Below are 15,877 nucleotides of genomic sequence, written 5' to 3' on the forward strand. Positions count from 1 at the left end.
TTTCAAGTAAACTTCCGGAAATGATTAAAGGGAAGTGAATGATGGTAGACAACACACCCACTTCAACATGCGTACTGAAAACAGACCATGTTCCAGTGGAAAGCCTTCCCAGAAGAGTAGCAGCAAAGGGGGGACCAACTCCATATTAATGCCCATGATTTTGGAATGAGATATTTGACGAGCAGATGTCCACATACTTTTTGGCAACGTAGTGTACGTAGTGTACTTCCGTCCATTTTTTTCAACTGGTACCGGTGACCTTAAGACGGGTATTGTGAGGCTTGTGGGCATCCTAGAGCAAAACAGAGAACACCATCATCATGTTTGTGAGAGTCTTATATTTCAATAATATGTTGTAGGTGAAACCGTTGTTTTCATGAGAAGAAGACTGATTTTCAGGGTGTCTCATGGTCTGACAAACACTGCTCTAGCTCTGCCACCTTTAACCACAGATGCAGAAGGGCGATATCGGAGGATGCGGTGGATTGAGACGCAGCCCAGGCAAAAAAAAGATATCTCTAGCTTAAAGGAACAGATTTGGATGGGGATATTTTTTATTATGTTAATTCGATTTCCATGGGGTCGGAAGGGGTCATTAACCAATCACAGTCCTCTTTTTAGGACATTCAGCAAGTCACCAGCAGAGGGAGTTCCCTTTGAATCCATTTTCCAATTCACTGTGTTGGTGGTGCTCATAAAATGTATCATACTGTCAGAATTAGCCCACTCTGGAAATGTTATGTACTTGTAGAGTATATTGTTCCAAATAATATGTCTTAAAATAAACAAAATCCCCAAATGTATTTTTTTTAAATATTTTTGAATGTTGAATAAACAAATGTGAAGGTTTTTATTTCAGAATCAAGACTTATTCCATATTTTAGAGCACACTATAAGGAGCATAATGACAGCGAGATATTGTCTGTATCATGTATGGTTTACAGATCATAGGGTCTTACAAGAGGCATGTATAAGTCTAAAAAGGGCCTAAAATTGCCACTTTCATCATGATACGTTTGTGTTACAAATATATAAAGCATTTCAAACACACTTCCTCCCAATGAAGTTTCTATGTGAGAATTCCCAGAACAAACTGAGATATTTTCCCGTCCCGCTAGAGTGGAATCGCCCTATACTTTGTTTTACTCTTTATAGTGTATACTTTTAAGTGTAAAGTGAAGCCATTGGGGAACAAAATACATTACAAAAAACATTACAAAAATTGGCTGTTCAGAACGCATGGCCAAAAGAGTTCGACACCAAATTCACACCACTAATGGAGTCTGCTCTGCAAGTCACATTGCAGCAAATTTGTGGGAGGGGCCATGTATCAACAATGTTACCGCTAACATATCCCACTCAAAACGAGGCATGTCTGCTAGATCATTGCTCTGATTTCAATCACATACCGCCATACTATTTAGTAGGCGTAGCAAGTATTTGTGATTTGCCTAGTATCATGTAGTAACGACTAGGGATGTAACGATTCACCAATACACATTGGATATGAGTGCATCGGTTAGTGGGACCCCAAATCGATCCAAATGCAGCATACACCGGTCAGAAAATGTATTCAAACATTATGAATTCACTTTTTTTGTTGTTGCTCATATTACTTTCTTTCTACCTTCCGAAAATGCCTCTCATCTTTTTTTATTTAACTAGGCAAGTCAGTTAAGAACAAATTCTCATTTACAATGACAGCCTACACTGGCCAAACCTGGACGATGCTGGGCCAATTGTGCGCTGCCCTATGGGACTCCCAATCACGTTCGGTTGTGATACAGCCTGGATTCAAACCAGGGTGTCTGTAGTGACACCTCTAGCACTGAAGATGCAGTGCCTTAGATTGCTGCGCCACTCGGGAGCACTTTTGTGACAACTGATGCATCCTGTCCTTCAGTGTCAAACTAAACATGTTACTGTGTTGACAGTCATTTTGCATGCCTAACAACCCCAGGCGATAACAGTAGCCCAGCTTCACACGCTGACCAAAGAGAGGTAGGCCTATTCCTGATCTTGCACATATATGCAGCACCTTCAGCCTTCAAATGCTTGTCAAATGGCTTTTGCAAAATTAGATGTTATTAGTTGAGAGACAAACATTGTAATTTTCTAGGTTGTTGTTATCAAATGCACTGTTGAAAATTGTGTTTTACTGGAATAAAAGTAGGCTAAGCCACTGGAGACAACATTCATCTGGCTATACCTGCTGATCGGGGCTTACATTCGATTGTATTTCAATAGTTCAGGTTCAACATCAGCAATAGTTTTGGTATTTTTTCTTTAAACAATCAGTGTATATGGTCATTTTTAGATATACAGGGTAAAGTTTATAATTACATAACGAGGACAGCAATCAGTTTTGCAAGCCGCACTGCATGGCTGAAGCAGCAAGAGCTAAGAAGCTCATAATGTAAAAACTTTCAAAGCGGTAAAAACCATTTGATTTTGGTGACAGGGGTGAATTCCAAAATTGTGCTATTGTAACAATGTTGCTGGGCTTGATGAGCCAAGGACTCTCTGAACACATCGACATGAACTGTCTCACACGAACCATCGTTACCTATTGCTCCACAAAAGCTGCCGCCCTTGCAGAGCAAAGGAAACAGGAAACATCACCGATTGAAACGCTACCAGCGCACATTACTAACTAGCTAGCCATTTCGCACCAGTTACACTATATATTCATCTGCTATGTCATACTGTAGTTCATTTCTTAAGGTAAATATTAATACATTACTAGCTCAAACACTTAATCTGCAAAAATGACAAATACATACACACCCCCCCTAATCTGATAGTGAGATGGTAGATGCCCAGTCACCCTTATGGCTCAGCTCAGATGCCTACATACAGCATAGACATACATAATGTACGCACACACACAGGAAAGTCAGCTCATACAGATCCAGCTCAGAGAGGCCCACTCCATCAGCAGCAGATTTGAATTTAGAATGGAAAATGTTAGTGCAATGTAAGTGCATCTAAACATATCGTTCCTGTATCGTAAGGAGTCCATGTATCTAGATACATATAGAATCGTCTTGAAAAGGGGAAGATGCACATGCCTAGTAATGACAGTAGTACGCTCACTTAGTTTGCTAAAGACAATATTTGCTGAAAAATGAGGTATGACACCATTACACTATCCAGGATATTTTTTCCGCATTTCATAACTTCAAACACAAATCCTTGCAGCCAGGATTATAATAAATTGTTCCAAGTAGATGTTTGCGGTGCTAATTCCAAAAAGAGTCAATGTAAAAATATATCTACAGGGAATAACACACGCAGGATATCAAAGTTATATGCCGAGTATTTAAATGTATTTAGAGCCATCACATGAACATGGTGTTTATGTGATGGCTCTAAATGAAAATACTAAGCATATAACTTTGATATCCTGTGTGTGCTTTTCCCTGTGGATATATTTCCATGTTTCATTACTCATAATGCATTGCTAGGGTAAAATGTTGGGACAAACACCAAAGAGTCTGCTCTGCCAATGAAATTGGAGTCACAGCCTATGTTTCAATAGAGTTACAGTCCATTCGGAAAATATTCAGACCCCTTGACTTTTTCCACATTTATTACGTTACAGCCTTATTCTAAAATTGAATAAATATATTTTTTCCCTCATCAATCGACACACAATACCCCAAATTCATAAAAAATCTGAAACTGAAATATCACATTTACAAAAGTATTCAGACCCTTTACTCATTACTTTTTTGAAGCTCCTTTAGAAGCAATTACAGCCTTGCATTGTCTTGGATATGACGCTACAAGCTTGGCACATCTGTATTTGGGGAGTTTTTCCCATTCTTGTCTGCAGATCTTCTCAAGCTCTGTCAGGTTAGATGGGGAGCATCGCTGCACAGCTATTTTCAGAGATGTTCGATCAGGTTTAAGTCCAGGCTCTGGCTGGGCCACTAAAGGAGATTCAGAGACTTGTCCAGAAGCCACTCCTGCGTTGTCTTGGCTGTGTGCTTAGGGTCGTTGTCCTGTTGGAAGGTGAACCTTCGCCCCAGTCTTAGGTCCTGAGTGCTCTGGAGCAGGTTTTCATCAAGGATCTCTCTTTGCTATTCATCTTTCTCTCAATCCTGACTTGTCTCCCAGTCCCTGCCGCTAAAAAACATCCCCCCAGCATGATGCTGCCACCACCATGCTTCACCGTAGGGATGGGGCCAGGTTTCATCAAGACGTGACTCTTGGCATTCAGGACAAAGAGTTCAAGGACTGATTGGTGGAGTGCTGCAGAGATGGTTGTCCTTCTGGAAGGTTCTCCCATCTGCACAGAGGAACTCTGGAGCGCTTTCAGAGTGACCATCGGGTTCTTAGTCACCTCCCTGACCAAGGCTCTTCTCCCCTGATTGCTCAGTTTGGCCAGGCGGCCAGCTCTAGGAAGAGTCTTGGTGGTTCCAAACTTCTTCCATTTAAGAATTATGGAGGCCACTGTGTTCTTGGGGACCTTCAATGCTGCAGAAATGTTTTGGTACCCTTCCCCAGATCTGTGCCTCGACACAATCCTGTCTCTGACATGCCCTGCCAACTGTGGGACCTTATATAGACAGGTGTGTGCCTTTCCAAATCATGTCCAATCAATTGAATTTACCACAGGTGGACTCCAATCAAGTTGTAGAAACATCTCATAGATGATCAATGGAAACAGGATGCACCTGAGCTCAATTTCGAGTCTCATAGCAAGGGTTCAAATACTTATGTAAATAAGGTAGTTCTGTTTTATATTTTGAATACATTTGCAAAAATGTCTAAAAACCTGTTTTCACTTTGTCATTATTGAGTATTGTGTTTAGATTGTTGAGGATTTTTTTTTATTGAATCCATTTTAGAAGAAGGCTGTAACTTAACACAATATGGAAAAAGGGAAGGGGTCTGAATACTTTCCAAATGCACTGTATATTATAAATTATGTTCTGCTTCTCAAATAGAACCCTATTGCTTTGAGCCTTATGTGCCCTGATCAAATGTAGTGAACAGGGTACCATTTGGGATACACCCCTAGTCTTATATCAACTTTACTCAATAGTATAGAGCTGTAATGTACCTTTGTCCTCCGATAAGTTAATAAATCAGCCTTTGGGAGGGAGATTTCTCTGTATTTACTCTGGCAGCCGCTGATCATCCCCATATGCTGGATGGCATCACATGCAGATGCTGATGAATTACAAGTCATTGTTAATATGAAATAATGTAATCATGTGGTATAGCCTACCTCTGGAGAATAAACAGTGGTTCAAACGATCCCATCATTATGAACATGCATGGGTATTTTTTATTAATACATATGCGACACGTAACTGAGAGCATTTGCAAAGTTATGTGCGCACCCTGATATCAATAATAAAGACTGTAGCTGTTGATACGGAGGTTTCACCCATGCCCCTGCTCACCCCTCATTCTTAAAGCTAAGTATCCTGATCACGTTCTGCTCATGTGTTATTTTACATACACATTCGTTTTTCTAATGTAGCTGCTGCTCACAGTCCCTTCACATTTCGCTCTTTACTCACCCTCTTCTGAACCATGATGATGTAGCCTATGTCTCTGCTTCATACTTCTGAACAGCAGAAATAAAACCTTAAGGCGATTTGAATGAACATTCATATAGTATGAAGGCTACAACCTCTGTCTGTTGTAACGGGTATTGCAGTTGCACAAGCAGGATGCAGTCCCTACACTTTGGAGAAAAAAACAATCAGCTTTTTGTGTGATGATGCCTCCTGGGCAGCTTAGCCAATGTTTGCGATGATGATGATGATGAAAATATACATTCAATCGCTCAGTGGCGGTTCTAGCTTGTATGGCTCCCTGAGCGAACCCCTCCTTCAAACTAAATTGAATAACTAATTGGATCTCGTACTTCTGAGTGGGAGACCTTCCCAGGCAGTAGCCTGCCTAGCTCACAAACTAGAATCAGGGCACCCACTCCGACAAAGTTAATTGACCCACAGTTCCACACGGTGATATGATATCATTGACGTGACGTGCAAATGAGCGATAGAAAACCCAAAAATATATATATTTTTTAATTTTTTTGTGCAGGTGCCCCGTGCCACCCCCGGCAAGATGCCATCCAGGATGGCTGCCCATGTCACCTATACCTAAATCCGCCACTGCAATCGCTAATTAGATTGCAGCTGTGTCTTGCTTTGTTCTACCTCTGGGCAGCCAAACGTTCTAGGAAGCCGAGTGTGTATCCGGACCGGTGAAAAGAGTCTGAAAATGGATGACTTCGCTTTGCATCGCCCGGTGCCATAATTATGCCATATATGTATATGCTGATATTGTGGCGAGAATAATGAATGCTTAGTCCAGAGTTAAAGCTAGAATCCTTAATTGCTACGTACATTTTTGGATTTGAAAATATATTATATATTATGTGTACCCATTTATTCTCGAAGACGATGGTCAGTGCTTGCATCAATAGCTCTGTCAATGAATTTTAGTGGTTGTATTTCTCCAGGCCCATCCCTCAGCTTTTAACCAAAACAGAGGCGAGGTGCGTGGTTTGTTATTGTTTCAAATAAGGTTACGGATTCTATATTTAAATCACCATCCCAAAGTTGTTGTTATAAGCCAGTTGGCATTTGAGGATTATTGAAATTCTTTGTCGTTCTTACCTTCCTGCTCCGTAAATTAATAGGAACCAACTCCTATGTGTGTGTTTGCAGCTCTGTACAGTTAGTGGAAATTCCAGCCCTTCCCAAGCTAGCCAATGTATAGTTTTAATTCCAAATGCTGCACCAAAAAAAACTTTTGGTTAATTTTCCCTATTAGTTGGCATTCAGATTTGGAGTAGCAATAGCAATGGGATATCAGTCTTCCCATGACAGGGTTTTACCCAGATTTAAAGTAATTAGTCAACTTCGTGATAAATGCTGCTTCAGGTGTTTACACCTCCATCTCCACAGTCTATAAATACTTAATGTGTCCTTATTACTAATGCAGTGTTAACAGAACACATGCAAGAGTTTGAAGCCATTTTTAATTGGATATAATGGGTTCCCTTTTAGTAATGCCCAGTGCTCTGATAAACCACCACACACTCATACACTGACAAATACAGGCATGCATGCAAATACAGCATCTACACCCACTCATCCACCCACCCACACAGTACCAATTATATTATAGTACCAAAATGCTTATTTCTGCTACAAAGAAACTGCAAGGCTGAGTTGAACTCCAGGGTAATAGTTAAGTAGGTAGGTAACTTGATGACCAATCTTAAGCCCACAATTCTCCACCAGTTTTCTCCTGTGAAATCTATTCTGGACATCAAGCACAGGATTGCTTGGTTTGTTTGTCAGGCATTTCTACAGAGATAGAGCACAGAGAGATTATGTGCCAGTGAATGGTTTCCATGACAACGTCTGAGCTGGCACTTCCCTTGAAGAGAGGTAGTAGCTATGTGAGCACCTTTGTTGAAAATGAAATGAAAACGCCTGTGTGTGGATCCTGCCAATACACGTGGTTTCTGGTGTCTTTTTGACTACTTGAAAACAATAAAAATCATGTCTACTTTTTCAAATCTAATTTAATATTAGGTCTAGTCTAAAGCAATATTCAATTGTATATCTAGGCCTATTCATAAATACATTGGCCGTGTTGCATTCATATTTTGGAAATAATCACAGTCAAGCACAGCATGTGAAATAATATTGTGCTGTCATTAGCAAAGGAGTTTTGTGTCTGCAGACTGCAGTGTCTCAGTAGTTTGTCGATATAGTTGTCAAACCGTATTACAGGCCACATGCTTTAATTTGACTCTTGGGTTAGGAAGGCTCAACTGGGTGCAGTGAAAGAATGTGAAATGTATATGCAGTCTCACATATACTGTACTACAGAGAGCAAATTCTGGACACCCTAACAGAGCAACAGTGGTTAGGAATATTTTTGTCCTTTGGAAAGAGGGAGACAGTCTTGTAATTTATGTCACTTCACGAACAGCAGCCTTCAGAGGCAAATAAAAAAAGATTGAAAGATGTTTCCAGATAAAGTGTACAGAGAGTTCTTGGGCTCATCTCTTCAATTAAAACCAGTGTCCAGACGTTTCCAGGGTATTAAGGGTAAGATACAGCCTTTTTCCTATTTCCTCTTCCAGAATCCTTATTACATTTCATACAGTATCAGTCAATCTTCAGATACTGACCTGGACATTCCCAGTGATCTCTCAACCCTTGAAGAAGACATTAGTCATTCCAAGTCATCAAAAGGAATGAAGCACTGACTTGTGTTCTTTCTTGAAGTACCAAAATGTCAATCAAGGCATAAAAGGGGTCCAAAGAAACACCATTCTCATAAACTGTGGGAGTCTATTCCACATGCAGTGTACTTTATAATGGGATTATGGACCTGATTGTATTAACGCAAAGGGAGGGGTAATATTCCCCAGATTATTAGTGATCAGAGAGGTTTTGACATTTATTTTGACATGACACTGAGCAATTTACGTTACATTCAGTGGAGTTACTCAATTCGTTTAATTTAAAACGGTCATATGTAACTTTTTGGGTGACCCGACCACATTCACATCAACGTTATAGATATGTAATTCTCATTGAAAGAAAGTTTAAGAAGCTTTAGATCTGTTCTACAGTATGTGGGCTATTTCTATGCTTTGCGTTCTTAAGTTTTGTTTTTGCTTCTTTTACTTTTGGATTTGTACACCAGCTTCAAACAGCTGAAAATATAATATTTTGGTTATTGAAAAGATATTTCATAGCGGTTTAGATGGTACAAGCTCTCTGAGTGCTCGTTTTCTCACATAAACTGAAATTAGGCAAACTATTAGAATTTTAGTAACCGGGAAATGGCGGAGCGATTTCTGAATATTGCACCTTTAGGTTTGCCATTGGGCCATTTAAAGAGTAATGTATTCGTAATTCAAGTTTTTTTGCCAATATTGAATTTTGTACTTTTGAAAGTAGCAGGCACAAGTTGGTGACTTGGTGAAAAAAACTTTTGAGTGACACCTGCGTTTGGCACAATGGGAGTGACCCTTGTAATACTGGTAGTGGGGAACACACTGTCATTTCCATCACTCTCCAAACCAGCACTCATTTCAGGGCTTTCTGAGCTGTCCACTGCCTGGAAGCTGATCCTGCAGTCTCTCCAAAGGACACAGGTCTATCTTCTTCAGGTGGAGACTTTTTCCATTTCCATCCACTTAAGCTACTTCGAGGGCTGACAAAAGAAATGTTCTGTATGGAATTGACATTTTGCACAGCAGTGCTACTCAAGGAAAGCAATTTTCTAATGAGATGACACTGCTGGGGCACTTGTCTGACCGTGTCACAGTCGTAAAGATAGAATGGAGGAAGTTTAAGGTGAGGATTAGTAGACCTTTCCACCATAGCACAGGGTTATCCTTGCTATAGAATGGTAAATGTATGGCAGCCATGGCATGTTAGTTAAATATTTACATGGTGGTAGTTTTTCAATTATAAAATACGCCATCTTTTTGGCCAGTAATTGCTCTCAGGAGTATCTTGTAAACCGTACAGCTATATACGTTTTAGCATTAATAATATCTGTAGGATAAGGAGTAAACATTGATAATTCCAAATGCAGACATATTGCAAGTTTGCCTGAAACCACATACAAAGTTTGAATGTGCTTGAATTCTCTCAAAGAGATTACATGAAAGAATAATTCTGCAAACCCAATGGAAAGGCAGTCAAATTCCCTTTGATCTACCTTAATGTTTACTCTTTAATGGCTTGCAGTTAGGATATCTTTGACAATGATACCCTCTTTATGAATTAAAGGAGACCCTCTGTGAAATTAGCTTTAGGAAGGCTAACAGACAATCAAATCAAATCAAATTTATTTATATAGCCCTTCTTACATCAGCTGATATCTCAAAGTGCTGTACAGAAACCCAGCCTAAAACCCCAAACAGCAAGCAATGCAGGTGTAGAAGCATGGTGGCTAGGAAAAACTCCCTAGAAAGGCCAAAACCTAGGAAGAAACCTAGAGAGGAACCAGCCTATGAGGGGTGGCCAGTCCTCTTCTGGCTGTGCCGGGTGGAGATTATAACAGAACAAGGCCAAGATGTTCAAATGTTCATAAATGACCAGCATGGTCAAATAATAATAATCACAGTAGTTGTCGAGGGTGCAACAAGTCAGCACCTCAAGAGTAAATGTCAGTTGGCTTTTCATAGCCGATCATTGAGAGTATCTCTACCGCTCCTGCTGTCTCTAGAGAGTTGAAAACAGCAGGTCTGGGACAGGTAGCACGTCCGGTGAACAGGTTAGGGTTCTATCGCCGCAGGCAGAACAGTTGAAACTGGAGCAGCAGCACGGCCAGGTGGACTGGGGACAGCAAGTTGTCATCATGTCAGGTAGTCCTGAGGCATGGTCCTAGGGCTCAAGTCCTCCGAGAGAGAGAAAGAAAGAAAGAGAGAAAGAGAGAATTAGAGAGAGCATACTTAAATTCACACAGGACACCGGATAAGACAGGAGAAATACTCCAGATATAACAGACTGACCCTAGCCCCCCGACACATAAACTACTGCAGCATAAATACTGGAGGCTGAGACAGGAGGGGTCAGGAGACACTGTGGCCCCATCCGATGATACCCCCGGACATGGCCAAACAGGAAGGATATAACCCCACCCACTTTGCCAAAGCACAGTCCCCACACCACTAGAGGGATATCTTCAACCACCAACTTACCATCCTGAGACAAGGCCGAGTATAGCCCACAAAGATCTCTGCCACGGCACAACCCAAGGGGGGGCGCCAACCCAGACAGGAAGACCACATCAGTGACTCAACCCACTCAAGTGACGCACCCCTCCTAGGGACGGCATGGAAGAACACCAATAAGCCAGTGACTCAGGCCCTGTAATAGGGTTAGAGGCAGAGAATCCCAGTGGAGAGAGGGGAACCGGCCAGGCAGAGACAGCAAGGGCGGTTCGTTGCTCCAGAGCCTTTCCGTTCACCTTCACACTCCTGGGCCAGACTATACTCAATCACAGGACCCACTGAAGAGATGAGTCTTCAGTAAAGACTTAAAGGTTGAGACCGAGTCTGCATCTCTCACATGGGTAGGCAGACCATTCCATAAAAATGGAGCTCTATAGGAGAAAGCCCTGCCTCCAGCTGTTTGCTTAGAAATTCTAGGGACAATTAGGAGGCCTGCGTCTTGTGATCGTAGCGTACGTGTAGGTATGTACGGCAGGACAAAATCGGAAAGATAGGTAGGAGCAAGCCCATGTAATGCTTTGTAGGTTAGCAGTAAAACCTTGAAATCAGCCCTTGCCTTAACAGGAAGCCAGTGTAGGGAGGCTAGCACTGGAGTAATATGATCAAATCATTTGGTTCTAGTCAGGATTCTAGCAGCCATATTTAGCACTAACTGAAGTTTATTTAGTGCTTTATCCGGGTAGCCGGAAAGAAGAGCATTGCAGTAGTCCAACCTAGAAGTAACAAAAGCATGGATTAATTTTTCTGCATCATTTGTGGACAGAATGATGCAGATTTTTGCAATGTTACGTAGATGGAAAAAAGCTGCCCTTGAAACAGTCTTGATATGTTCTTCAAAAGAGAGATCAGGGTCCAGAGTAACGCCGAGGTCCTTCACAGTTTTATTTGAGACGACTGTACAACCATCAAGATTAATTGTCAGATTTAACAGAAAATCTCTTTGTTTGTTGGGACCTAGAACAAGCATCTCTGTTTTGTCCGAGTTTAAAAGTAGAAAGTTTGCAGCCATCCACTTCCTTATGTCTGAAACACAGGCTTCTAGCGAGGGCAATTTTGGGGCTTCAGCATGTTTCATTGAAATGTACAGCTGTGTGTCATCTGCATAGCAGTGAAATTTAACATTATGTTTTCAAATTACATCCCCAAGAGGTAAAATATATAGTGAAAACAATAGTGGTCCTAAAACGGAACCTTGAGGAACACCGAAATGTACAGTTGATTTGTCAGAGGACAAACCATTTACAGAGACAAACTGATATCTTTCCGACAGATAAGATCTAAACCAGGCCAGAACTTGTCCGTGTAGACCAATTTGGGTTTCCAATCTCTCCAAAAGAATGTGGTGATCGATGGTATCAAAAGCAGCACTAAGATCTAGGAGCACGAGGACAGATGCAGAGCCTCGGTCTGACATCATTAACCTCTACTCAACAGCCAGTGTAATCCCGTGGCGCGATATTCAAATACCTCAAAAATGCAAAAACTTCCATTTTTCAAACATATGACTATTTTACACCATTTTAAAGACAAGACTCTCGTTAATCTAACCACACTGTCCGATTTCAAAAAGGCTTTACAACGAAAGCAAAACATTAGATTATGTCAGCAGAGTACCCAGCCAGAAATAATCAGACACCCATTTTTCAAGCTAGCATATAATGTCACATAAACCCAAACCACAGCTAAATGCAGCACTAACCTTTGATGATCTTCATCAGATGACAACCCTAGGACATTATGTTATACAATACATGCATGTTTTGTTCAATCAAGTTCATATTTATATCAAAAACCAGCTTTTTACATTAGCATGTGACTAGCATGTGACTAGCATTCCCACCAAACACTGCCGGTGAATTTACTAAATTACTCACGATAAACGTTCACAAAAAGCATAACAATTATTTTAAGAATTATAGATACAGAACTCCTCTATGCACTCGATATGTCCGATTTTAAAATAGCTTTTCGGTGAAAGCACATTTTGCAATATTCTCAGTAGATAGCCCGGCATCACAGGGCTAGCTATTTAGACACCCAGCAAGTTTAGCACTCACCAAAGTCAGATTTACTATAAGAAAAATGTTATTACCTTTGCTGTTCTTCGTCAGAATGCACTCCCAGGACTTCTACTTCAATAACAAATGTTGGTTTGGTCCCAAATAATCCATTGTTATATCCAAATAGCGGCGTTTTGTTTGTGCGTTCAAGACACTATCCGAAAGGGTAAATAAGTGTGACGAGCATGGCGCATTTCGTGACAAAAAATGTCTAAATATTCCATTACCATACTTCGAAGCATGTCAACCGCTGTTTAAAATCAATTTTTATGCCATTTTTCTCGTAAAAAAGCGATAATATTCCGACCGGGAAATCATTTTTTATTACAAAGAGAGTGAAAGTAAAAGCATGCTATCCCCTTATGCACGAGCCTCAGTCTAATGGCCCTCTGATAGAGCACTTGCCAAACGCGCTAATGTGTTTCAGCCTGGGGATGGAATTACATCGTTCAGCTTTTTCCCGCCTTCTGAGAGCCCATGGGAGCCTTAGGAAGTGTCACGTCATGCCAGAGATCCCCTGTATTTGTTAGAGATGATCAAGGAGGGCAAGAAATTGTCAGACAGGCCACTTCCTGTAAGGAATCTTCTCAGGTTTTGGCCTGCCAAATGAGTTCTGTTATACTCACAGACACCATTCAAACAGTTTTAGAAACTTTAGGGTGTTTTCTATCCAAAGCCAATAATTATATGCATATTCTAGTTACTGGGCAGGAGTAGTAACCAGATTAAATTGGGTACGTTTTTTATCCGGCCGTGCAAATACTGCCCCCTAGCCCCAACAGGTCATTTACCACCTTCACAAGTGCAGTCTCAGTGCTATGATGGGGTCTAAAACCAGACTGAAGCATTTCGTATACATTGTTTTTACTTCACGAAGGCAGTGAGTTGCTGCGCAACAGCTTTTTCTAACATTTTTGAGAGGAATGGAAGATTCGATATAGGCCAATAGTTTTTTATATTTTCTGGGTCAAGGTTTGGCTTTTTCAAGAGAGGCTTTATTACTGCCACTTTTATTGAGTTTGGTACACCTCCGGTGGATAGAGAACCGTTTATTATGTTCAACATAGGAGGGCCAAGCACAGGAAGCAGCTCTTTCAGTAGTTTAGTTGGAATAGGGTCCAGTATGCAGCTTGAAGGTTTAGAGGCCATGATTATTTTCATCATTGTGTCAAGAGATATAGTACTAAAACACTTTAGTATCGCCCTTGATCCTAGGTCCCGGCAGAGTTGTGCAGACTCAGGACAACGGAGCTTTGGAGGAATACACAGATTTAAAGAGGAGTCCGTAATTTGATTTCTAATGATCATGATCTTTTCCTCAAAGAAGTTCATGAATTTATTACTGCTGAAGTGAAAGCCATCCTGTCACGTCCTGACCAGCAGATGGAGCTGTTGTAGTAGTTTGGGGGTCAGGACGTGGCAGTCTTGTGTGTGTGTTTGTTCTGTGTGTCTTGTGACTCCTGATCAGGAACAGCTGGGGATCGTTGTTCCTGATTGGGAGTCATATATGTAGGAGTATGTTTGTCACTGGGGTTTGTGGGTGGTTGTTTTTGCACTGCGTTTATAGCCTGCAGAACTGTCACTGTTGTCACCTTTTTGTGTTATTAAGTGGATGCTTTACTCCTTAATTTTAATTAAAGATGAGTATTCACATACCTGCTGCGCCTTGGTCCATTTATGAAGACAGCCGTTACACATCCTCTCTTGGGGAATGCTGCTTTTTAGTTAGCTTTGCAACAGTATCAAAAATACATTTTGGATTGTTCTTATTTTCCTCAATTAAGTTGGAAAAATAGGATGATCGATCAGCAGTGAGGGCTCTTCGATACTGCACGGTACTGTCTTTCCAAGCTAGTCGGAAGACTTCCAGTTTGGTTTGGCACCATTTCCGTTCCAATTTTCTGGAAGCTTGCTTCAGAGCTCGTGTATTTTCTGTATACCAGGAAGCTAGTTTCTTACGACAAATGTTTTTAGTTTTTAGTTAAATTGAGTTCCTCAGTTAGGTGGTTAACTGATTTATGTCCTTGGGTAGGCAGAGGGAATCTGGAAGGCATCAAGGAATCTTTGGGTTGTCTGAGAATTTATAGCACAACTTTTGATGCTCCTTGGTTGGGGTCTGAGCAGATTATTTGTTGCGATTGCAAACGTAATAAAATGGTGGTCCGATAGTCCAGGATGAGGAAAAACATTAAGATCCACAACATTTATTCCACGGGACAAAACTAGGTCCAGAGACATGTTGGTCAAAACCCACTGAGTCGATGATGGCTCCGAAAGCCTTTTGGAGTGGGTCTGTGGACTTTTCCATGTGAATATTAAAGTCAACAAAAATTAGAATATTATCTGCTGTGACTACAATGTCCGATGGGAACTCAGTGAGGAACACTGTATATGGCCCAGGAGGCCTGTAAACAGTAGCTATAAAAAGTGATTGAGTAGGCTGCATAGATTTCATGACTAGAAGCTCAAAAGGCCTTTTTTCTTTTGTAAATTGAAATTTGTTATCTTAAATGTTAGCATCACCTCCGCCTTTGCGGGAGGTCAACATTAATGGGGTGATGTCAGATGGACTTTCTTTTTCAGAATCTTTGTTAGTAAACAATGTTTCCACACTGTCATCATGATTTGTTCTATTTGGATTACAAATTGAAATTTGTTAACCATAAATAGTTTGTAATTAGACCTCTTTCCAGAAAGTAAAGCAGACACCAACAGGTTTCACAATGTTTATCTACCTCCTCCAGCTAGAGGTGAAGTGAGTGAGTTTGACATTAAGGTGTTGGTGCAAGACTGACAATTAAGCATCAGGGGGAGAACTGAGGGAGTGATAGCAGGAACTGACAAATAACTGGTAACTAATAGTCAGTAAGTCTTGGCTGATACTATGGTCTGTTGCATTGGACTTCTCTAATGCAAGACACAACCAAGCTATGCACTATTTCAGTTTTGATAAGTTGTTTAACACAATTTGAAAAGAACGATGGGGATTGTATGTAAGTAGTAGGTAAAGGTAAAGCACCATAATGAAACTAATGACGGAGCGGTGTCAGAAGCAAGTGCAGGTGAAACGTTT

The 15,877-nt window shown here is 40.9% G+C and overlaps 1 protein-coding gene across 7 annotated transcripts in view; it reads left to right on the plus strand.

The window, feature by feature from the left end:
* Nucleotides 1–15,877, plus strand: part of LOC100380755 (astrotactin-1) — a 305,222-nt gene that overhangs the window by 4,882 nt on the left and 284,463 nt on the right. The window lies entirely within an intron of this gene.

This window comes from Salmo salar, chromosome ssa14 (assembly GCF_905237065.1).
Source record: "Salmo salar chromosome ssa14, Ssal_v3.1, whole genome shotgun sequence".
Classification (NCBI taxonomy): Eukaryota; Metazoa; Chordata; class Actinopteri; order Salmoniformes; family Salmonidae; genus Salmo; species Salmo salar.